The 25,592-nt window shown below is 43.4% G+C and overlaps 1 long non-coding RNA gene across 1 annotated transcript in view; it reads right to left on the reverse strand.

Moving 5' to 3' along the window:
- Positions 1–2,381: 2,381 nt before the first annotated feature.
- The window catches only part of LOC125487178, a 68,497-nt gene continuing 45,286 nt past the window's right edge, over positions 2,382–25,592 (reverse strand). Inside the window, exon 5 of the long non-coding RNA XR_007265700.1 lies at positions 2,382–2,981. This is a non-coding gene — a long non-coding RNA (uncharacterized LOC125487178). The remainder of the gene's footprint in view (positions 2,982–25,592) is intronic.

Raw genomic sequence — 25,592 nt, forward strand, 5'->3', positions numbered from 1 at the left:
GATTGCACAATGTTCATTACCATTCGAGCATCCTCAGGTGCTGAAGCAGTCCATGTTCAAATACAACAAGATCTGGACCATATCCAGGTTTAGGCTGACAAGTGGCAAGGAACATTTGTGCCACACAAATGCCAGGCAATGACCATCTCCAAGAAGAGATGACCTCACTACCTCCCCTTGACATTTAATGGTGTTACCATCACTGAAATCTCCAATATCGACATCCTCAATATCAATACCATTGACCAGAAACTCAAATGGACTCACCATATATATGTACAATGGCTACAACAGCATGTCAGAGGCTAGGAATACTGCAGTGAGTAACTCACTCCCTGACTCCCCAAAGCCTGTCTAAATCTACAAGGCACAAGTCAAGAGTGTGATGGAATACTCCCCATTTGCCTGGGTGAGTGCAGCTCTAACAACACTCAAGAAGCTTGACACCATCCAGGACAAAGCAGCAAAGCAGCCCGCTTGATTGGCACCATATCCACAAACATCCACTCCCTCCACCACTGACGCTCAGTAGCAACAGTGTGTACTATCTACAAGATGCACTGCAGCAACTCACTCAGATCTCCTTCGACAGCACATTCCAAACCCATGATCACTTACATCTAGAAGGACAGGAATAGCAGATACATTGGGAACACCACCACCTGCAAGTTCCCCTCCAAGTCCCTCACCATCCTGACTTGGAAATGTACCACTGTTCCCTCACTGTTGCTGGGTGAAAATCCTGGAATTCCCTCCCTAATGACATTGTGGGTCTACCTACAGCACACGGACTGCAGCGGTTTAAGAAGGCAGCTCACCACCACCTTCTCAAGGGCAACTAGGGACGGACAATAAATGCTGGTCCAGCCAGCGACACTCGCGAGCCACAAGTAAGGGAATGAAAAAGAAGGCTGTTCAGCCTGTCATGTCTGAATGAGTTGTATAATTCAGTGCCATTTCCCCCTTTCCCCGATAATCCTGAATATTGTTTTGATTAAAGAATCATCCAATTTCCTCCTCAATGTCTCAATTGAGCCTGCCTTCACCACAGTTCCAGGCTGTTCATGTCAGACCCTAACTTCTCGCTGTGTAAAAAATCTTTCTCTCACATCACAGTCACTTCTTTTCTAGATGGCCTTCAAGCCATGCCCTCTGCTTCTCGATCCGTTTATCAGAGAGAATGGTTTCTCCCAATCTACTATGGCCAGACCACTCGTGTTTTTGAAAACTTCTAACAAATCTCCTCTTAGTCTTCTCCTCTCCAAGGAGAATGATCCCAACCTCTCTGGTCTATCTTCACAGCTGAAGTTTCTCATCACTGGAACCATACTCATAAATCTCTTCTGCACTCGCTCCACTTGTTCACATCCTTCCAATGGTGTGGTGTCCAGAACTAGACAATACTTCAGCATGTCTAAGTTGTGTCTTATACAAGTTCAGCATAATCTACTCACTCTTGTACTCTGTGCCTGATTAATGTTTATCTTTTTAACTTAGTTCTTACTTTTTTAACTCATACTATGAATAACTGTAAGGTAATGAAACCTTTTTTCTTTATCTCTTTATTTTGTATCTGAGATTTGTACCTAAGTACTTTGTACTTAAGATAGCACCATGTGGGCTGATAATGTAAACTTTTCACTGTTTTCCTGTACTTCTGTAGTTGAGTACATGTGACAATAAAACCTAATTCTAATAAAGGTATTGTATGCTTTATTAAATGTTCACTCTACCTGTTCCACTCCCTTTAGTGACTTCTGCACAGATATTTCCAGTTCTCTCTACTCCTATGTGTCCTTTCAGGAAGTGTTCTTTATTTTATGCTGTATCTCCAAGTTCTTTCTACCAAACATACCACCTTACACTTCTCTGCATCATCTGCGCCAGCAATCTGCCAATTCCACCAGCTTGTCTATGTCCTTTTGTTGTTTGACACTGTCCTCCTCACAATTTACAAAGCTTCCAAGTTTGGTATCATCCGCAATCTTGGAAGTTGTCTCCTGCACACCAAAATCTAGATCATTAACATAAATCAGGAATAGCAATGGTCCTGAAACCCAACACCTGGGAACTCCACAACAAACTTTGCCCGAGTTGAACATATATCCATTAACCAATTACTCTTTGTTTCCTATCACTCAACCAATTTTGTATCCATGTTGCTGCTGTCTGTTTATTCCATAAGCTATAAATTTTCTCAAAAGTTGTTGTATGGCACTGTATCGAGTGCCATAATAGTATTGTTAATCATTTTTTCTGTCTTTTTCTATCTCTTTTCATTCTATCTTTTTTCTTTCAATCGTTTTCATGTCCCTGGTTTGACTCTAGTCGTCTATTTTTTATTCATTTATTTCTTGCTCACTTTTTTTTATTTCAAAAATATATTTTATTCATAAAAAGTACGGACATAGTCCCTAAAGCAGTTCAGTTCTATACAGTAGCATATGAAGAATACAAACAAACAAACATTGGAGTTTGACTCTATCCAACAAACAGATTAATAAAGCCATCTCTTACTTGTACAAGACTCTATTTACATAAATTTGAGGCACCGGGATAATTGAACAGACCCCCATTTAACTTCAGCAGTAAGACCTCAGACAGTGGTCTTTCCTCACTGCACTTTGGCAGTAGCTGCCCCAAGCTTTAGTATATCCCTCAGCACACAATCCCGGACCTTTGAATATGCCAGTCTGCAACACGTGGTCGAGGACAACTCCTTGCACTGGAAGACAACAAGTTTTGGGCAGACCAAAGAGCATCTTTCACCTGGTTGATAGTCCTCCAGGCGAGAACAGCCGTAGAGCAGTGAGTCCTGCATCACCGAGCTGCTCAAGGTGAACCTTGACAAAATCCACTGCCATTTATTTCTCTCTCACTGCTTAAGTGAAACAGATGGACTGTTGCCCCATGCTTTAGCAAGCTTCCAAAATCCACATTGTCTTCTCGGCCCCATTATTCACTCACATGTCCTGCAATTTCTGCAAGTTAAGGAGAACAATTTTCAAGCTGAAAGGTAAGGGATGAACTAAAATTGAACAAAAAACAGAACAGGAAAATAATTCATGAATGCCAAATGACCTGTTTGTTCACCATATTGTAGTGCAAGCACGTGTGTGTGTGCGTGTTTGTGTGTGCGTGAATGTGTGTGTGCGTGTGTGTATCTGTGTATGTACGTGTGTGTCTGTATGTGTTTGTGTGTGTGTCTGTGTGTGTTTGTGGTGTGCGTGTGTGTCTGTGTGTGTGCCTGTTTGTGTGTGTGCCTGTGTTTGTGTGTGTGTGCCTGTGTGTCTGTGGTGTGCGTGTGTGTCTATGTGTATCTGTGGTGTGCGTGTGTGTGTCTGTGTGTTTGTGTGAGTGTGTGTGTCTGTGTGTGTGTGTTGGTGGTGGGGGGGGTGGGGTTTGGCAGGGTGGGGTTATCTGCTGTGTAATTTGGCTGTTGCACCACCCACTTCATAAGACTTTCTGTCTTTCCCAATGGTTGGCCATGGATTTCCGATGGCTTGGTCCACATTTACTGGTGAAGTGTCTCAGTGACTTGCCATTGCTTTCTGTAGGATGGCAGATCAGGAAATGCTCCTGCTCTTACTGCCTGCTATCAGGCATATCGGAAGGATTGACATCTGGAAGTTAACCCTCGTGAGCACATTTCAAAAGCACCTTCCATGGCCAACAGGTCCTGGTGTGGGACTTGAATCCATAGCTTCTAGCCTCGAGGTAGGGAAAGTACCCACTATGCCACAAGAGTTACTGCACTCCAAGCATTGGCAACGTTCCTTGAAATAGTTTTGAAAGGCATTAAATAAAATGCCTGCGTGGGTTTTCTCTGGGTACTCTGGTTTCCTCCCACAGTCTAAAGGTGGGCAGGTTAGGTGGGTTGGCCATGCTAAATTTCCCCGTAGTGTGCAGGCTAGATGGGTTAACTGTAGTAAATGTGGATTTACAGGGATAGGGTGGGATGCTTTTCGGAGGGTCAGTGCAGACTCGATGGGTCAAATGACCTCTATCTGCACAGTAGGGATTCTATGACTCTGTGAAATAAACTCAAGAGTAATTTTGAAGGTTACTGGGAGTGAGCAAAAGTACGGCCGCAATTAGGCTAAGCAGCTCACGTGGAGAATTGAATTGAATTGAATTAGCTTTATTGTCAAATGTACTCAAAAGAGTAGAGTGAAACATTGTATGGCCTAACCCCAAAAACAAGGACAGGGGAAAAGACAGTCAAGATGTATACAGCAGGCAATGCAAAGCCCTATTGCAGAACAGATAATGTCAATGCTGACCAGATGGACTGAGTAGCCTGAAAACTACAACAATCTAAGCAAAGTTTATTTAAATTATTTCAATGTTGGTTTATTCATTGAGTTACATTAGCAGGATTATTTTACCGAGGAAACAGCCATTGAAGAGGAAAGGTCCTTGGGGTGAAAGGACACTCTGCCAGAAGGACACATTATTTTATTTTTCATTATTTAAAATACTATTACGTTACCGTAATCCCATGGTACAAGGACAGTCTTGTGGTCTGAGGCAACGTCTCACTTACACAGATTGTATGACTGTGTTTGTAACTGAGACTATGGTTATCTGACCGTCTCAAAGAGATTAAAGCAATGAGTTACATTTACTTTAGCACTCATTACCTACGAGGTAATGTCTCAGGGCAGGGCAGTGGATAATAATGCAGACCCTGGGAGGCAAAAGGAAAATCAAAGGGAAACATTGGGAAGGAGGGATTCGACAATGCACCTTTCAACAGCTTCAAATCAGGCAAGCGCTTTGCAACCAATGAGACGAAATAATGTCAAAGTCATGACAGCCAATATGTGCACAGCATTTCCCAAGCATTGCACGGTGAAAATGGCCAGACTCCATACTGTTTTATTGTTGAAGGGATAAAAATTGCGCAGGCAGCAATGGAAAACGCCCTTGCTCCTCACTGAAATAATGCCATGGAATCCTCATCTGAGAAGGAAGACTAGGCCTTAATATAATATCTCATCCTAAAAGTGAGACTTCTGGCAATGCAACACATCCTCAGCACTGCAGATGAGTATCCATCTATTCCAGGATTGGGCTGAAAAGTTGTAAGTAACATTCACAACACACAAATACCAGTCAATGACCATCTCCAATAAGAGGTGACCTCACTACCACCCCCTGACATTCAGTGGAGTTATATGAGACTATAACATCCTGGGGGTTACTATTTATAAGAAATTCAACTGGACTCACCATATATGAGTGGCTACAACAGAATGTCAGAGGCTAGGAATACTGCAGCGAGTAACTCACCTCCTGACTCCCCAGAGCCTGTTCTTCATCTAAAAGACGCAAGTCAGGAGTATGATGGAATATTCCACATTTGCCTGGATGGGTGCAGATCCAACAATACTAAAGAAACTTGACACCATCCAGGACAAAGCAGCCCGCTTGATTAGCACCACATCCACAAACATCCACTTCCTCCACCACCAATGTTCTATCTTCAAGATGCACTGCAGAAAGTCACCAAAGATCCTGAGACAGAACCTTCCAAACTCACAACCGCTTCCCTTGAGAGGGACAAGGGCAGCAGATACATGGAAACACCACCTCCTGCAAGTTCCCCTCTGAGCCACTCACCATCCTGACTTGGAAATATACCACCATTCCTTCTGTGTCACTGAGTCAAAAACTTGGAATTCCCACAAGGGCATTGTGGGTCATTGTGGACTACAGCAGTTCAAGAAGACAGTTCACCACCACCTTCTCAAGGGGCAACTAGGGACGAGCAATAAATACTAGCCCTGCCAAGTGATGCCCATGTCCCATAAGTGGATAAAACAAAATGCAGAGAACTGAGTACTGGGGGAGTAAGAACTGCTGATGCTGGAGTCTGAGATAACACAGTGTGGAGCTGGAGAAACACAGCAGGCCAGGCAGCATCAGAGGAGCAGGAAAAATTTTTTCTGAAGAAGGGTCCCGACCCAAAACGTCAGCTTCCTGCTCCTCTGATGCTGCCTGGCCTGCTGTGTTCCTCCAGCTCCACACTGTGTTATCTGAGTACTGGGGGAGATGTGTTTACACACCGGTAGTTGCAAAACAACGTCATATATGAATAACAAAACATGGCAGGTCATTCAGAAGCAACTTGATTGTCAAGCCTCTCTGCTCCTATGATGCTGCTTGGCCTGCTGTGTTCATCCAGCCGTGCACCTTGTTGTCCCACAATACTCTGATGTCAGTTTCAGTGCCAATCACCCTGAGCTTTTGCTTCATCCCTTGCCTTTGAGTTCTGATTGTGTTGCTTTCCAATCCTTCTGTAACCTTGCTCCTCCGTGTCTTTCATCCAGCCCCACCACCCTGTGAGATCCCTACCCTCCTTTAATTCTGGCCTCTTGAACATCCCCGATTCAGATTATTCCACCACTGGTGGTTGCGGCTTCAGTCGCCTCAACTCTGGAATTTATTGCCCACACATTTCCACCTCGCTACTTCTTTCTTCTCCATCGTGACACTTTTTAAGCCCTTGACCAAGCTGTTGGCCATCTGGCTTAATATCCCATTATGTGGACCAATGATATTTTGATTTATAACATTGTTGTCAAGCACTTTTTGGGAGTTTTATTGCATTAAAGGTGCTACATGAATATAAGTTATTGTTGTTCAGCTTGACCTCTGGCCAGGCATGTGATCTTCTAAACTAGCACTTGCCCCTTCTGCTAAGCATGTCATTAGGGTGCAGAGTGTACTGAACCTCTAATAGAGTACACTTGCCTGAACTGATACTAGCTGCAAAAGTCGAGAAATTGCCATTTCAGTTGCTGTCCTTGCATTTGCTGACCATCAAAAACTAGAATCATAGGTCCTTACAGCGTAGAAGGAGGTCTTTCAGCCTATTATATCTGTGCCACCTCTTTAAAAGAGCTATTCAATTAGTCCCACGTCCCCACTCTTGCCCTATAGACATTGCAAATCTTTCTTTGTGCAATGTTACTCAATTCTGCCTTGTGAAATTTACAATTGAATTGCAAATGCATGTCGTTCGATTTATAAATAATTTGGGTGTTTACAATTGCACCATGAACTACAATTGTATCATGAACCAATTGTGTCTGTATAACTATAGAATAGTTGTCACATTTCTCACTGTTGGTAAGCGATCACACCAATGGTGTTTGGTCAGAAATGCTAAACAAGGGTCCTCTGACAGTTTAGCAAGTTCGTCCAGTGAATAATAGACAAGCTACAACCAGGGAGAAGCAAACTTGTCAAGGATACCGGTTCTTGAACATTATATTATGATCAGACATCAAATGAGGTTCCTCAGTTTTTACTGGTTCCAGACTGGATGCACCTAATCATTAATCTCGCAGGCAAGAATTGCCTCCTAGTTTGCTAACTTCAAGCACTCAGAATGAGAGTTCCTTTTCTTGCAAGACAGGGGTGATTAGGGGATTGTTCTTTGACTGTGACTTTCACAGCACGCTAACAAACACAGGTTGGTACACATAAGAATATTCTATCCCACTAGCACGCTTCAAAGGAGATGAAACTGACATTTTAACCCCTGTCCTTATGTATTCTTCAAAAGGCAGAACACAAAATGTATCTGCAATGTGGGACATACTCTACAGGGGGGTGGCTTACTGCTGAGCAGGGAGTCGTCAGCCACTCGTTATCTTTGTAGTTACAAGAAATCACAGTCCAGTCTGTTTCGAGTTTCTTTGATACCTTTTAGGTGTTACATTCCATCAGTCCTACATTGTATTTATACCTGAGTTTATAAGGTTATCTAGTCCAAAAATAGACCTATTTTCAAAAAACACATTCTGGAATTAAGGCCTAAAAACACCCACTGTATTGTGGGGTTCTGACCCATCATGCAAACAATTATCCACTGATTCCCTGGTGAAAAGGTGAGAGGGGAAATATTTAAAAGGGACCTAAGGGGCAGCTTTATCACGCAGAGGGTGGCATGTGTATGGAATGAGCTGCCAGAGGAAGTGGTGGAGGCTGGTACAATTACAACATTTAAAAAGCATCTGGATGGGTACATGAATATAAAAGGTTTAGAAGAATATGGGCCAAATGCTGGCAAATGGGACTAGATTAATTAAGGATATTTGGTCGGCATGGATGAGTTGGACCAAAGGGTCTGTTTCCATGCTGTACAGCTCGATGACTCTATGACTGTAAATGTGCACACTGGATGAGAGTAGGAAGAGACTTCAACTGGGATTCAGTTGAATGATTTGTGAACTTATAGGCATTTATTGCCTGTCCCTAGTTGCCTGTTGAGAAGGTGGTGGTGAGCTGCCTTCTTGAACCATTAGAGTCCATGTGCTGTGGGTTGACGCACAAAGCCATTAGTGGGGGATTTCCAGGATTTTGGCTCAGTGACACTGAAGGAACAGTAATATATTTCCAAGTCAGGATGGTAAATGGCTTGGAACCTTGCAGGTTGTGGTGTTCCCATGCATCTGCTGCCCTTGTACTTCTAGATGGACGTAGTTGTGGATTTGGAAGGTCCTGTCCAAGGAGACTTGGAGAATTTCTGCAGTACATCTTGTAGATGGTGCACATTGCTGAGCTCCTATTAATTTACTGCAATGCTTTATTTAATCATATCTTCACACGTAGTTTTGTCCCCTGTCCCAACTTTGTGGAGATGCAGGAAGACTATTAGTCAACGTAGCTGTATCATGAACACTCCTTCCATGTCCAACAGATTCTGGTGTAGGGCTTGAACACTGAGCTTCTAGCCCAGAGGTAAGGCTAGAACTACTGCCCCACCCAACCTCCCACAATATTGAGGGTCATAGGCTCATTGAGGTCTACAGGATAGTAAAAGGGCCTTTGGCCCATTGAGTCTGCACTGGTCAAAAACAAGCACTGAACTATTCCAATACCTAGCCCATTACCCTGTATGCCTTGGCATTGCAAGTGCAATACAGTCATAGAGTCATACAACACGGAAACAGACCCTTCAGTCCAACCAGTCCATGCCAAACATATTCCCAAACTAAACTAGTCCCACCTGCCTGCTCCTGGCCCATATTCCTCCAAACCTTTCCTATTCATGCACTTATCCAAATGTCTTTTAAATGTTATAACTGTGCATCCATCACTTCCTCAGGAAGTTACACACAAACCACCCTCTATGTAAAAAATTTGCCCCTCATGACTTTTTTAATTCTGTCTCCTCTCACCATAAAAATACGCCCCCTAGTCTTGAAATCCCCCATCCTAGTGAAAAGACACCTACTATTAACCATGTCTATACCTCTCATGATTTTATAAACTTCTATAAGATCACCACTCAACGTCCTAAGTCTTTTGGCTTTGTTGATACCGTGTTGGCTTTGTGCCATTCTAGTTTCTTTTGACAGCAGTGGAATAATGTTGGTGTTTTCATGCTTTCTTTTTCTCATTATATTCCTCCTGTAACACACATTGCTGTTTCCTACCATCACTGACAATGACTTTCAAATGTATCTTCCAATCTTAATGACGTCTCCCTTCCTCAATTCATTAGTTCCTCCATGGCTCAACCTCACTAAAACAATTCAACTTTAACTTATTAGAAGCATTGTTTTCTTTGCTTTCTTCCAGTTCTGCATCAGTCCACCAAATGATACACTGTTGGAGGATGACATTCAGGATGGTCAGATTTTCTGTAATGTTGCTGATGACACGAAATGATGGACTCCTGTAGTAGAGTGGTAGTGTCCCTACCACTGGGACAGGAGGCTTGTGTTCAAGTTCCATCTCTTCCAGGGCTGTGCAATAATATCTCTGTACAGATTGATTTGGAGAATATCTAAATTAATGGCAGGAGGACACTTGAGGTGCAGTGGTAGTGTCCCTCCTTCTGAGCTTGGGGGCTTGGGTTCAAGTCCCACCTCATCCTGGGGTATGTAATAACATCTTTGACAAAGTTGACTGGGAGGGGTGTAACTTGCTGAGTCCCTGGGAGGTGGGCACCATGGAGATTGGAATACATTATTTCCCCCTCCAACATTATTTGAATTTAATCTTCTCTCTCTCATCCCACCCTCCCCTATTTTTATCAGTGTTGCATTACCACTGGAGGGCAGTGCTTGTAAATTGTCCTTTTAATGTGTGACACAGATGATTCGGGGCTTGGTCTATATATATTAGAAAAAACTGGGTTCTTAACTCCAGATGCCTGCCTCTCTTCTATGGGTGCCCTTAGTGAGAGTGCACACAGTGTCCACCAATACCCAGTGAAGCCTTGAGAAAAAGGTGATCACCGCAGGGGCTTTGGTATATTGTATCTCTCTCCAACTCCATTTTGATTTAGTCCTTCCCTTTTTTCTTTCTCTGTTGCTGTGACACAGTCCCCTAGCGTGCGGTGCTGATTGGGGTAACTTGATTATTTGGTGGTCAAGAGTTGAATTTACGCTATTTGTTCATTGGTTCATTGGGTGATTTAGTGCTGGGTTTTCAAAACAAACAAAAACGAGCTAGGTTCTCGAAGCTTTCAGGCAGAGGTGGGCACCGCAGGGGCTGGGCTGCATTCGTTCTTCCCCTAACTCCATTTTGATTCGCCCCTCCCTCTTTTCCTGCCCTTTCTTGATTTGGTTATTACACAGAATTGGTGGGCAGTGTTCGTAACTTGTTAATCAGTTCATGAGAAAATTGAGCGATTTCTTGATGGGTTTTTCAAAGTAAAAAAAGTGGGGTCTCTTGTGTTGTAGAGTAGTGTCCATACCTCTGAGCCTGGGGAGCCACATTCAAATCCCACCTGCTCAAGGAGTGTGTAATAATATCTCTAAACAGATTGATTTGAAAAGGAGACCTGAGTCTTTCCCCTTTTAATTACAAAGAAACGTGTTATTTGTCTTTTGGTTGCACTTCAGCTGCATGCTCCTGATCTTTGGGCACAGGATCATGGAGGGATTCATCATTGCAGACTACCAGCCTCTCAACCTCAGCCATTCCATGCCCTTGGAGAGGGAGGACACAGTGTCAATCAGTGGCCTTGAAGCTTTTAGAGAGGTGGGCACTGAGATAATGCTTCAGAGGCTGGCATCCCATGACCCATCACCATATATACATATGCATAGCCTTTGACAATAGCACTGCCTGTCACTGAGTCAGGCATTCTAGCGGTACAATATTCCTGACATTCATCCTTTTATATCAGCCAGGACTGGATCAGGTTAATGTCCCCAATCAGGGAACTCAGATTCTATGAGGTCCAGCTGACTGATCTCAGTGCAACCAGTACAGGCACCAGAGGGTCTGGAGGTGAATAATCTCCACCACCAACTCCTTTTTGATTTATTTCCTCCTTTACTTCTCCCCCTTTTTGATTTTTGTTAATGTTGCACTGTCCCTGGTGGGCACTGCTTGTAATTCAATTAATTGGAAAGTTGTTAAATTAGTGGTGAATTATTGTGAACATTGTTTTTTCTCAAAAAGGTGTGTTCTTTACCATCCCTGATGGGCGGTATTTGTATTTTGTTAATTAGGTTCTTGATAAATAAACCAAACAAAAATTAATTTTTACAAAAAGACAGACATGGGTAGTGCTTGTCAATTGGGTGACTGGCTTAAATAAATAAAAGTAGACTTCTGGACAGGGTAAGGATCAAGGAGGGAAATGTAGAAATGGGTGTTTGTACTAAACTATAGATTCACAATAAAAATCTTTTGCTGCCTATATCAGTATAAGAATATCGATCTGTTAAACAGGCAAGACTTCTGCCAGTGCAGACCCCAGTCTGGGTTTTGTGTCAAAGAGTGAATTTTTAATGCATGACCCTCAGACTCAGGAGCGAGACCCTGACCCTCTCACCTTTCAGGCCGCTGACTCCGCCCCAGTTGTAATTTGTCGTGGATGCCTGCAAGCAGAGATCTCTCAGTTCAAATGGTACATCTGCAACATTTAGTCAGTTCACCAAGGGAGAAACTTACAGTTGCATTTAATGGCTGCTGGCTGCTAAAGTTCCGTGCAAGTCGAGGTCTCTTGCTCAAAATACGGATAAGTAATTTTCAATCATGTTGGTGCAGAGGGGAGAGGGGCAGTCACATCTCCATTCAGTTGGCACTTATTTCTTCTTCTATTGCAACAGAGAGTAACATTATCTTGTATCACCTTGAGAAACACAGGAAGATGGTATTGAATTAAGCAAAAAAGGCTCTTTTCAGCTGGAAGTAACTCATGTTCTCAATGCGATTCTGAAAGACATTTGAAAGGCAAACAAAGAAGAAAGCCATTTTGAAAGGGTGTTGGTATCCCTCAGGGCTGCTCTGAAAATCAAAGGCTGCCTTGCGAATGTGTGCTTCTGTGAAGGGGTTTGTTCAGCTGTGCAGTCACAAGGATATAGTAGAATGGTGCAGTGGCCGCCATACAGGGGTACCTCAAGGATAAATGCGTTTGTGGTTCTCAAATCTCATCAATTTACTGTTGAAAAGAACCACTATGAGGCACTCATGTTCATACAGTCTTCTGTGGAGAAATGGGACTTTGCTCAACACTTCACTCTCGTCCCATCTTTAAGGTGCCACAACACTTTTTAATCCTTTCTTCAGTGCTGGCTTCAAGTGGTTAGCAATGCTGCCTCCCAGCGCCAGGGGCCTGGGTTCGATTCCAGCCTCAGGCGACTGTCTGTGTGTAGTTTGCATGTTCTCCCTGTGTCTGTGCGGGTTTCCTCTTTGTGCTCCATTACCTCCCACAGTCCAAAGATGTGCAGTTTAGGTGGATCGGCCATGCTAAATTGCAATGTAGTGTGCAGGCTAAGTGGATTAGCCATAGGAAACATGGGGCGGAGGGGAGAGGTGCTGGATTTGATTGGGATGCTCTTCAGAAGATCATTGCAGACTCAATGAACTGAATGGTGTCTATATAACCAGTTCTCCAAATGGGCACAGTGCCATTCTCTTACATTCTTGTTCTCGATCCTTTCACCCTATCTCCACTGTCCAAATCCCTCATTATTTTGAATATCCTCTTAGACCTTCTCTCAGCATTCTCTTCTCTGAGGCTCTCCCATGGATCATTATCCTGATCCTTAAATTAAACTTTTAAATGCGATATGTGTTTTTGCAAGAAAAACATGCAGGCTAAACATTGTATGGGAGTATAATCTCAGCGACTGTCCAAAATTCCTGTGTGGATTGCACTGATTTCTGAGAGGAATCATGGAATATCTTACCTGAAGAGTGGTAAGGAAATTTTAGATAACATCACTTCAAAGGAAGAGTTCAAAAAACTGATCTGCGCCTTCTGTGGGTTGTGTCCCAGACTGCAGACATGCTATGAGCTAGAAGAAAGGATGCTCTGGGCAAAAAAAAATGTTTGTATTTAATTCTTCCATGAGTGCCCAAGAAAAAGGACTTAAAAACCAAATACAATTCTTGGTCTCCCTGAGCCAGAGAGAGTTGAAGTGCAAGAATGCTTGTAGATCAGGTTGCACTCTGCAAAAACGTGTTATGAAGGCGCACAGCTGAAAAACGTCCTTTATATACCCTGTATGTGCAGGTATTTAAGAAATGAAGTCTCTCTTGCCGATTGCTGAAAAACAAGTCACCATTAAGTCACTGTTGAAGGAAACTGGACAATTTCCTTTCAGCTCTCTGCAGGAACAAGAATCTTCAAACAACTACTTAACTACCACAGTCAGTGTAACCAGAATCACCCACCTTGATACCCACAAGGTTTCATGATCTAGTTGTCACAAGTAGCCCAAGGACTGATTGTGGGGCAGCACGGTGGCTCAGTGGCTAGTACTGCTGCCTCAAGCACCAGGGACCTGGGTTTAATTCCAGCCTCAGGTCACTGTCTGTGTGGAATTTGCACATTCTCCCTGTGTCTGCGTGGGTTTCCCCTGGGAGCTCCGGTTTCCTCCCACAGTCCAAAGATATGCAGGTTAGGTGGATTTGCTGTGGGAAACGCAGGGTTAGGCGTATAGGATGGGGGTGTGGGTCTGGATGGGATGCTCTTCAGAGGGTTGGTGCGGACTCAATGGGCCAAATGGCCTGCTTCTATATTGTAGGGATTCCATTTCTATCATGCTCTTTTTTTTTCTACTGTAATTTTTGGGCTCACCTCTCATTTCTAACTTTTCTTGCATTTTACTACTCACTTTTACTCAAGAAAACCTGATTAGGCTGGCTCCTTACAAAGCCTAATGGTTAGGTATGAAGAGGAAGCAGGAATAAGGCATTGAGACAGAGGATCAGCCATGATCACATTGAATGGTGGATCAGTCCAGAAGGGCTGAATGGCCTACTCCTGCTTCAAGTTTCTATAGATCTATTTGGGCTGGGGAAAAGACGTACATAAGGGAAGGACCTTGTGGCAACCAAGTGAGGGATGGATTGAGTAAAGGTGGGGAGCAGGCAATGGGGTGAGGAAGGAGGTCCATCAGGAATAATAACAAATTCCCTCTCACTTGGGGATCAGTTGTAACAATTGTTAGAATGCATTTCATAACATTAGAGTTCCCCTAAGCTCTTTACAACCGATGAATGGGACTTTCGGTGTAGTCACTGTTGCAATGTAGGAAATGGGGCATCCAATTTAAGTAATCCAACAAATAGCAATGAGGTAGTGCCCAGATAAACTGCATAAACTGAACCAGCCGAGGACTAACTATTAGCTGGAGAACAATGTAGAACTGATCCACAGTTCTCCAGAAACAGAATCATAGAGTCATGGAGATGTACAGCACAGAACAGATCCTTCAGTCCAACACGTCCATGCCGACCAGACATCTTAAATTAATCTAGTCCCATTTGCCAACATTTGGCCCATATCCCTCTAAGCCCTTCCTATTCATGTACCTATCCAGACGCCTTTTAAATGTTGTAATTGTACCAGCCTCCACCACTTCTTCTGGCAGCTAATCCCATACACTCCCCACTCACTGCGTGAAAAAGTTGCCCCTTAGGTTCCTTTTAAATCTTTCCCCTCTCTCCTTAACCGTGTACTCTCTCGTTTTTGACTCCCCTACCCTGGGGAATGGACGTTGGCTTTTCACCCTATCCATGACCCTCATGATTTTATAAACCACTATGAGGTCATCCTTCAGCCTCCGATGCTCCAGGGAAAATAGCCCCAGTCTGTACAGCCTCTCTCTATAGTGCCCAAAGAATTGTTTAACTGTGAGGGCTGACAAGATCTTAGTTTAACATCTCAACCAAAGGGACACCTCCAACATTGTAACCCCACCTTGGTGCTGTAGCAGCGCCAGAGTGGGAATCAAGAGCTATTAACTGAGCCAAAGCTGACAAGAGCTTCTCTGACATATTGTTTGGAGTTATTGCATTCCATGCTCCTGTCACTCTTTCTATCTCCTGTCCTGTTTCTCATCATTCAGTTTCTCCAGACACCAGGCAGCCCACACAAAAATACAAGAAAGAAATGAATCCGATCGGAATTAAACCATTCTGGGCAATGATTTAACACCAAAACCAGGTGTTTTGGGAGCAGGGTCCATTGAAATATCCATTGCCCCACAGACTCCGATAGTGACCTCTTCTGTTTTGACTTAAATCACTGCCTCCTTCTCTGACCCTCATGGATCTTAGAACATCAGGTGTGGTCTCACATGCTGAAATTGGGATATTGTCCAAAATTGTTGGGATCTTTTTAAGCAAGTACTTCCACACCAATTTAATTCTAGGGTAGGATTTTAAATACATACTCTTGCAGGGCAAACTCAGCTTTGAATGTCATTCTTTGATGCCAAGAATTCTCCTATAATCTTTTCAGCAAGTTACAGCAACCTGCATTTCTACTTTCTACAGTGTTATGGCCCTATTTCTGACCCATGGCTCCATGCTGAATAGGAGAATCTAAAAAAAAATAGTAATTTAGTGGAGTGCTATAGAACAAACTCCAAATCTTTGGAGGTGACAGTATCAGCCTTTGAGACTATTCATGGAGGACGTGGGATTCTGGCTGTTACAATTACAGGGAAACATCACCAAAAGCAAGGAAGATATGGCAACACAAACAGAAAATGCTGGAAACTCTCAGTAGCTCTGGCTGTCGCTGAGGACAGAGGAACAGAGTTAACACTGTGACCTTCCAGCAGAACTGAATTATGGGAAACATGGCTACACCTTGCTTTGTGCAAATCTGGGCAACGCATCTCTGGAAGAATGTCAAAGTCTGGATTGCTAAGTATATTCAAGGCTGAGATAGACAGATTGTTAATCAGTGAGAGAATTGAAGGTCATGGGGAAAAGGCAGGAAAGTGGAGTAGAGGATTATCAGGCCAGCTGTGATTTCATTGAATGGTGGAGCAGACTTCATAGAATGGAACAGAATCACTTCGTGGAATCCCCTACAGTGTGGATGCAGGCCATTTGGCCCATCAAGTCCACACCCACCCAAACAAACCCTACTACCTATCAGAGTTTGTAAGAACTGCCAATGCTGGAGTCAGGGATAACACAGTGTGGAGCTGGAGGAGCACAGTGGACCAGGCAGCATCAGAGGAGCAGGAAAGCTGACGTTTAGGGTCCCGATCCACAGTGCTCCTCCAGCTCCACACTGTGTTATCTCTGCTACCCTATCACACTGCAGTCCCCATGGCCAATCTACCTAACCTGCACATCTTTGGATTGTGGGAGGAAACCCACACAGACAAAGCAAGAATGTGCAAAGTCCACACAAACAGTCACCCAAGGCTGGAATCGAATCCAGGTCCCTGGCGCTCTGAGGCAGCAGTGCTAACCACTGAGGCACTGCACCACCTGATGGGCTAAATTATCTACTTGATGGGCCAAGTGGTCTACTTCCACTCCTATGTCTTACGGTCTTATGGGATTCCTGTGATATTACGGTGTAATTTACAGTGGGGCATTGTCTTAGTAACCTGTGTCTACAGCTTGCTTGAGTCAGGCCTCAGCAAAAGGAAAAGAAAGAATGTACCTAATGGGCCAATGAATAAATAACAAACAGAACTTCAGCGCTGACTTATATAACAGCAAGTCATGCAGTATCATCGTCAACTTTTGAAATTAATGTATTTCACGGTCAACATGAAAATGGGATTTCTCAGTTATCAGCCAGCTGTCTCCCAATTATACTCAATTACCTTGACCTCTGCCATGCCTGATAGAGTGTGTGGAATGTAGCAGACAATAAAAGACAATCACCAATAGTGTGTGATGACTGCATCTCACTCAAAAGCCCACCTAGGCCGTAACGAAAACCTCTCAAAATCAAATCTGCAGGACCAGTGGTGCCCCCAAAGTGCCCTGGGTGTCAACAAAAGCCTAATGTACAAACAAACACTTGGAAACAATCTGTGCTCTGAGCTGCTGACAAGATTACTTCCAAAGAAATGAAGCCCCTTGTCCTCCTCCTTAAGTGTTTCTTCACAAGCAGAGTTGTAGGCCCAGCCACTCCCTCTTCCCTCAGCAGGGTTTTGGGATAAACTTCTCTTTTCAGACCCAGCAAGCAGGCCATTTGGGCATCCTCCTTCTGAATGCCAACTTCAGAAAAGGAACCCACCATCTGCCAAGAGAAGACATGTTCATCATGTTGTACAACATTTTTCAATTCGTTCAAAGGATGTGGGTATCGTTGGCTCAGCCAACATTTATTTCCCATCCTGAATTGCTCAGAGGGCAGTTAAGAGTTGAACACATTGCTGTGGGTCTGGAGTCACATGTAGGCCAGACCATGTAAGAGTGGCTGTTTCCTTGAACGGTTAGGGTCAGGGTTAGGATTAGGGTTAGAGTTAGTGAATCAGATGACAATGGTCATCAGGGTCATTATTAAATTCTTAATTCCAGATTTGTTGTTGAATTCAAATTCCACGGTGGCGGAATTTGAACCTGGGTCTCTAGAACATTCCATATTCTGTAATTGAAATCTGTCTTTCTTGGCAAGTGGGCAATAGTGACACATCTGTATTTATTGACCATCCCTACTTGCCCTGAGAGCATTGGGAGGTCAGCCAATCAACATGGAGAAAGCAAACTGCTTTTCACAAAGACATTAATAAACCAGTTGGTGGTAGCCCATAGCCAACCTGAGATTATTAAATTCAACTTCATTCCTTGACATGTTAAACATAGAACATAGAACAGTACAGCACAGTACAGGCTCTTTGGCCCACGATGTTGTGCTGACCTATTATCCTACTCTACGATCAAACTGCCCTGCATATCCTACACTTTACTATCACCCGTGTGCCTATCCAAAAGTCACTTAAATGTCCTTAATGTATCTGACACCACTACCACTGCCGGCAGCGCATTCCACGTGCCCACCACTCTCTGTGTAAAAAACTTACCTCTGACATCTCCCCTATACCTTCCTCCAATCACCTTAAAATTATGCCCCCTGGCATGGGAAAAAGTCTCTGGCTATCCACTCTATCAGTGCCTCTCACCATCTTGAACACCTCTATCAACTCACCTCTTATTCTTCTTCACTCCAATGAGAAAAGCCCTAGCTTCCTCATAACCTTTCCTCATAAGACTTGCTCTCCAGTCCAGGCAGCATCCTGGTAAATCTCCCCTGCACCCTCTCTAAAGCTTCCACATCTTTCCCATAATGAGGCAACCAGAACTGAACACAATATTCCAAGTGTGGTCTAACCAGAGTTTTATAGAGCTACAGCATAACCTCACGGCTCTTAAACTCAATTCCCCTGCCAATGAAAGCCAACACATACGTCTTCTTAACAACCCTATCAACTTGGGTAGCAACTTTGAAGGATCTATGGACATGGACCCCAAGATCCCTCTGTTCCTCCGCACTGCCAAGAATCCTGCCATTAACCCTGTACTCTGCATTCAAATTCAACCTTCCAAAATGAATTACTTCACACTTTTCTGGTTGAATTCCATCTGCCACTTCTTTGTCCAGCTCTGCATCCTGTCAATGTCTTGTTGCAACCTACAACAGCCCTCCACACTATCCAAAACTCCACCAACCTTCGTATCATCGGCAAACTTACTAACCCACCCTTCCACTTCCTCGTCCAAGTCATTTATAAAGATCACAAAGAGCAGAGGTCCCAGAACAGATCCCTGCGGAACACCACTGGTCACCGAGCTCCAGGCTGAATACTTTCCATCTACTACCACCCTCTGTCTTCTATTGGACAGCCAGTTTTGTATCCAGAGAGCCAAATTTCCCTGAATCCCATGCCTCCTTACTTTCTGAATGAGCCTACCATGTGGAACCTTATCAAATGCCTTGCCAAAATCCATATACACCACATGCACTGCTCAACCTTCATCAATGTGTTTTGTCACATCCTCAAAGAATTCAATAAACCTTGTGAGGCATGACCTGCCCTCACCAAGCCATGCTGACTATTTCTAATCAAACTGTGCTTTTCCAAATAATCATAAATACTATCTCTCAGAATGCTCTCCAATAATTTGCTGACAACAGAAGTAAGACTGGGCAGTAATTCCCAGGATTATCCTTATTCCCTTTCTTGAACAAGGGAATAACATTTGCCACCCTCCAACCATCTGGTACGACTCCAGTGAACAGTGGGGACGCAAAGATCATCGCCAAAGGGGCAGCAATCTCTTCCCTCACATCATTCTACCATTCCTGAATCCTGCATTCTCAGCTATTTCTCTTTAGTCAAGCTCAGCTGTAAACAGTAACAAAAACAAAGTTGGTGGAAAAGCTCAGCAGGTCTGGCAGCATCTGTAAACGAAAAACAGAGTTAACGTTTCGGGTCCGGTGACCCTTACTCTGTTTTTTCCTTCACAGATGCTGCCAGACCTGCTGAGCTTTTCCAGCAACTTTGTTTTCGTTCCTGATTTACAGCATCCGCACTTCTTTCGGTTTTTATTCAGCTGTAAACAGTCTTGGCTATACCATCATTTCTTACATTGTTTCTTCATGTAGTTCCCATGTGGGATTGAACATTTCTATCCCACTTCTTTTTATTCACTTGTGAGACATGGGTGTCGCTGGCCGGGCCAACTTTTATTGCCCATCCTGATTTGCTCCTTGAGAAGGTGGGGGTGAGCTGCCCTCTTAAACAGCTACAGCCCATGTGCTGTGGGTTGACCCACAATGCCTTCAGGGAGGGAATTCTAGGATTTTGACCCAGCGACAGTGAAGGAACGACGATATATTTCCATGTCAGGATGGTGGGTCGCTTGGAAGGGAACTTGCAGGGGGTGTTCCCATGTATCTGCTGCCCTTGTCCTTCTAGATGGAAGTGGTCGTGGGTTTGGAAGGTGCTGTCTGAGGATCTCTGGTGAATTTCTGCAGTGTATCTTATATATAGTACACAAGGCTGCTACTGAGTGTTGGTGGTGGAGGGAGTGGATGCTTGTGAATGTAGTGCCAATCAAGCCGGCTGCTTTTTCCTGGATGGTGTCAAGCTTCTTGAATGTTGTTGGAGCTGCACCCATCCAGGCAAGTGGGGAGTATCCCATCACACTCCTGACTTGTGCCTTGTAATTTGTGGGACAGGCTTTGGGCAGTCAGAAGGTGAGTTACTCACTGCAGGATTCCTAACCTCACTTTGCTCTCCATAAGCCAGGGTATTTATTATTGAATGTAAAATAATCCAGACATCTTCACAATGGAATTTTTTCACTGACACATCCCTGAAGGAAGGACTGTAGACTGGTTCACAATTAGTCTTAGATCAGATCTATGGTGACTTCTTCCAAGGCAAGTTTGAACAAGAAACAGTTAATACATTATATGTGAATCACTAGATGCCACTTGGCTGATTTATAGATATATTAATTTGCTTCTAAACCTCCCTCTTCCCCTTAAAGGCAATCTCTCAGGGACAAGGATGACTTGTTTCCATTCCTGTTTGAGGGTCCGGAGATAAGTCTAATGCACGATCTGCAGATTCTGCCTCAGGGAGATTGGTTGTTTGGAGCTTTGTGCACTCCCATTGAGGTCTCACGTTCCTGCTGGAGTGAACCTTTTCCATTTTGCTTGGTCACAAGGTAAGAATCCCTATGAATCAGCAGGGAATGATTGACCTCTTCGGGGAGCCCTTGAGGACATTCCTAAAGTGTTTCCACTGTTCTCCTGGGACTCTGAGTTGAGCTGCTCCTTTGAAAGTCTGGATTAAGTCCCTTCTAGTACAGGTAGTCTTGGGTGATTAGCGCCATGTTGCTAGCCAAGTTAGTCTGGGAAAAGACAGGCCAGTTGGACCTTCTAACCTTAATAACTCCCCATTCCTAATCACGGATGGCCCAGATACTATCCCAATGCCAGGATCATCATCTTGTAGACATTTGCGTCCTAAAAGCGTCAAAGCTTCTGAAGAGGGTTCCAGGAGGCTGTGAAGCCTGCTTTCATATCAATAATATCTCATGAAGTATATTTCAATTATAATGTTACAGCTACTGACAAATACCTAGCGAGTTGATGTTGCAGTAGGCTTGGATGGAGTGAGGCAAAGGGAGAAAGGGCGTAGAAGCCATAATTGAAACTTATGACATGGTTCTCCTTGGTCTCAATCTGATGATTGGTGTTCCTACAGAAGATGTTACAGCCTTATGAAACTGACAGGAATGAGAAGACCAGTCAGCGCATCAACCCTGTCTAACAACACCATGGCCAATATTTCATCAACTAAACACCTTGGCCTGGATTTGCTGACAAACTGTTTCCTTTCTCTCTCTCTCTCTCTACATTTGCAAGCAGTTTTGAGCCAGTTTCATAGCCTTGCCTGGGCAGTTTGTAACAATTTTCCTCCTGTGAGCAGATACTGGAGAATTGGTGATGGTACTCTGAACAGCTTATGGTGCAACATTCCAGGATCTTGGATCGCCAAGGCTGGGAACGTGCACCGACAGGCAGGAGAGGGTTAATTCTCTTGCTGTTTCCAGTCTGCAATCCAGCTACAAGCTGTTCAGATCCTGAGTATGCATCATATGGTAACCTGTTGTGCAATTATCTGCTCCTTAACATAAAAGACTTGGCAAGACACAATAGAATAGATCGCTTTCACTTTCATAATTGTGACCAATTAACTTAATTATATTTCGCTTGGTAATGTCTTCTAGCTTCCTGAGAGGCCGGCATAGCAGCCACATCTTTCAAAAATTATTTCTTTCAAAAAGGTAATGGAAATGTAGTGAAATTTATGGCAGATACAGCCACAATTGACTTAATATTACAGTTTCAGCTTACCTCATACGACAGCAGCAGCTCAAGTCCATTTGGATGTGCTGATGCCAACTCAGTTTGATCGTGGGATTGGAGGCTGGAGAAAATTTCCACAAAATTAGCAATTATCATGGTCAGCACTAGCCCCAGAATGTCACACTGGGCAACATCCACTACACCCAACGGTTCCCCCTGCCCAATGGATGACACATCCAGTGACTGTATAGTGACTGTGGTCACTATCTCCCAACCCTCCTCTGATTTATCTGAGCTAGTTTACAGATTTGTAACTACATACCACCTTTTATGAACTGAGGATGTCCCGTGTCCTTTCTAATGTATTCTTTCACGGTAAACTTGCAGGTTGAGTCAGTAGTCAGGAAGGCAAATGCAATGTTGGCATTTATTTTGAGAGGACTTGAATATAAAAGCAGGGATGTACTACTGAGGCTTTATAACGTTCTGGTCAGGCCACATTTGGAGTATTGTGTGCAGTTTTGGACCCCATATCTCAGGAAGGATGTACTGGCACTGGAGCGGGTTCAGAGGAGGTTCACGAGAATGGTCCCAGGAATGAAAAGCTTAATATATGAGGAATGTTTGAGGACTCTGGGACTATACTCATTGGAGTTTAGAAGGATGAGCGGGGATCTAATTGAAACTTACAGAATACTGAATGGCCTGGACAAAGTGGATGTTGGGAAGATGTTTCCATTGGTAGGAGAGACTAGGACCCGAGGGCACAGCCTTAGAGTAAAGGGAAGACCTTTTAGAACGGAGATAAGGAGAAACTTCTTCAGCCAGAGAGTGGTGAATCTATGGAATTCACTGCCACAGAAGGCTGTGGAGGCCAGGTCATTGAGTACATTTAAGACTGAGATAGATAGGTTCTTGATTATCAAGGCTTATGGGGAGAAAGTGGGAGAATGAGGTTGAGGAACTTATCAGCCATGATTGGATGGCGGAGCAGACTCGATGGGCCGAATTGCCTAATGTCTGCTCCCATGGCTTATGGTTTTATGGTCTTATGATCTTAAATGAGTGTGGCTGTCAATGCCCACATGTGGTGCCCTAATTGATCACAGGGCAGCTAGGAGTCAACTACGTTCCTGTGGGTCTGGAGTCACATGTAGGCCAGACCAGGTAAGAACCAGACCTGACCAGTCTTTGTGACAATCAGTGATAGTTGTCAGATTTTATGAACTGAATTTGAATTCTATTAGTTGACATGGTAAGATGTTAACCCATATCCCCAGAGTATTAGCCTGCTTCAGAGGCAAGGAATTATGCTTGAAGTTAAGTGTGGTATTGGAGAATATAGCCAATATTCTCACAGTGAGATACCATAAACAGCAATCAAGTAAAGATCAGGTTTTTAGTTGAGGGATAAATGTTGGCCAAGAGTTCTTTTTGAACCATTCTGCAGGATCTTTGGCCTCCACCTATGAGAAACACTTTGGTTTAGCATCTATCTGGAAAATAGGCACTTCTGAACGTAGACACTCCTTCACTACTACACCAGAGTGTCAGCTAAGCGTGGCACAGTGGGTAGAACTGCTGCCTCACAGTACCAGGGAGCCAGGTTCAATTCCAGCTTCAGGTGACTGCCTGTGAGGAGTTTGCACATTCTCCCTGTGTCTGTGTGGGTTTCCTCTGGTTTCCTCCCATAGTCCAAACATGTGCAGGTTAGGGTGGATTGGCCATGGGAAATGGGATTGGGTTTGGGTGGGATGCTCCTTCGAGGGTTAGTGTGGGCTCAATGGGCTGAATGGCCTGCTTTCACACTGTAGGGATTCTATGAAGGTTAGATTCTGTATACCGCTGGAGGAAAAACTTGAAACTATGATCGTCTCACTCAGTGGCAACCAAATTAACCATGGCAGAAGCACTCAAATTGTGACCCTGGCCAAAATTAACCTCAAACTCACAGTATTTTCGACAAAAGGGACATGACACTATATACAACTACTCTTTTGAAGAGCCATCACAGGACAATGGGTCGAAGGGCCTCTTTCTATAGTAATTCTCGATGCTTCCATAACTCAGCACAAACTGGAATTTTAATCTGAGGTCTTCTGGTCTAAATTGTTTGATTAAGGTGTGTGGCACTTCTGGATTCAAAGCATCTGCTTCACACATTGGACTAATGGTTTTTACCATCCCAGTCCGAACTTGTCAACAAAATAAAACACACTGAAAAACTGGCATTTTAACCACATCTGATTGAATTGTAATTCAGTGCTGCCCAGTACTGTCTCATCTAGGAGCACGTCCTACATTATAACAATAACACTTCTGTGCTACTCAATTGGTTGCAAAGTGGTTTGTAATGTTCTGTAGTCATGAAAAGCTGTCTATAAATTCAAACCTTTCTTTGTCTTCTTATTAATATTCGCAGCCCAAACACGTAACAGTTTCTGGCTAAATGGAACTGTGTACAGAACCAACATTAACAACACCAGCATGTCAGTCTGATACATAACCCTCTGCCGAGGAACTTCTCATGAATGAGTCTATCCTTAGAGCAGAACTTTTTGTCAATGTTGACAGCTGTACATTCTTCAGCAAGCCAGTTGTCTGGATTGTGTGGAACCACAAAAATATTCATGGTTTCCATTCTACTCTGCAGTAATGGAATTTATCGATTTTTTTTAAATTCCAGCAATTATAACAACTTAATGATTTAGTTTCTGCAGCCTGAAGGAACTGATCCAACAGTTGCTTTTGCCACCAAGTCTGAGATAAATTTATCGCTTTTGTAATGATTACATACAAATCTACAGATACTATCTATACATTCAACAGGAATGTAAAACTTGCATTTCAGCAATACCTTTCTTGATCTTTAACAGTCAATGGTTGTTTTTGAATTGAAATCATTGCTGCAATATAGAAAAAGCGAACAATAGTTTAAGTACTGCAACTCATCAACAGCAAATAAGAATTCTTACTGTCTAAATTTATAGCAAACTATAAATATGGTTACCATAAGAAATAGGAGCAGAGTAGGCCATTCAGCCCCTCAAACCCACTCCACCATTCAACAGAATTGTGGCTAATCCAACATTCCTCATATCCACTTTTCTGCCTTTTCCCCACAACACTTAATTCCCTACTAATCAAGTATCTATTTATTGTGAAGATGTCTCCTTTCCCCTAGCTATTTCTAGCAGATTGGTGACTTAATTCTTAAAGAATACAGAGTAAATTTTACCAAAATGGAAAAGCAATGAAGATTATCGTCTGCCATCACTGAACTGATGCATTCTGCATGGTAATACCTCTAGCAATGGAAGTTCACTTGCCAACCAATCAGCAAGTAAATGATAAATACTAAGTCACCATAGTCCATGAGCATGCTCTGCTCATACAGTATGAAAATGTTACTAAATAAAAACCAAAAGAACTGCAGATGCTGTAAATCAGGAATGAAAACAAAGTTGCTGGAAAGGCTCAGCAGGTCTGGCAGCATCTGTGGAGGAGAAAAGAGTTAACGTTT

Source organism: Rhincodon typus, chromosome 37 (genome assembly GCF_021869965.1).
Source record: "Rhincodon typus isolate 14 chromosome 37, sRhiTyp1.1, whole genome shotgun sequence".
In the NCBI taxonomy this organism is placed as follows: domain Eukaryota; kingdom Metazoa; phylum Chordata; class Chondrichthyes; order Orectolobiformes; family Rhincodontidae; genus Rhincodon; species Rhincodon typus.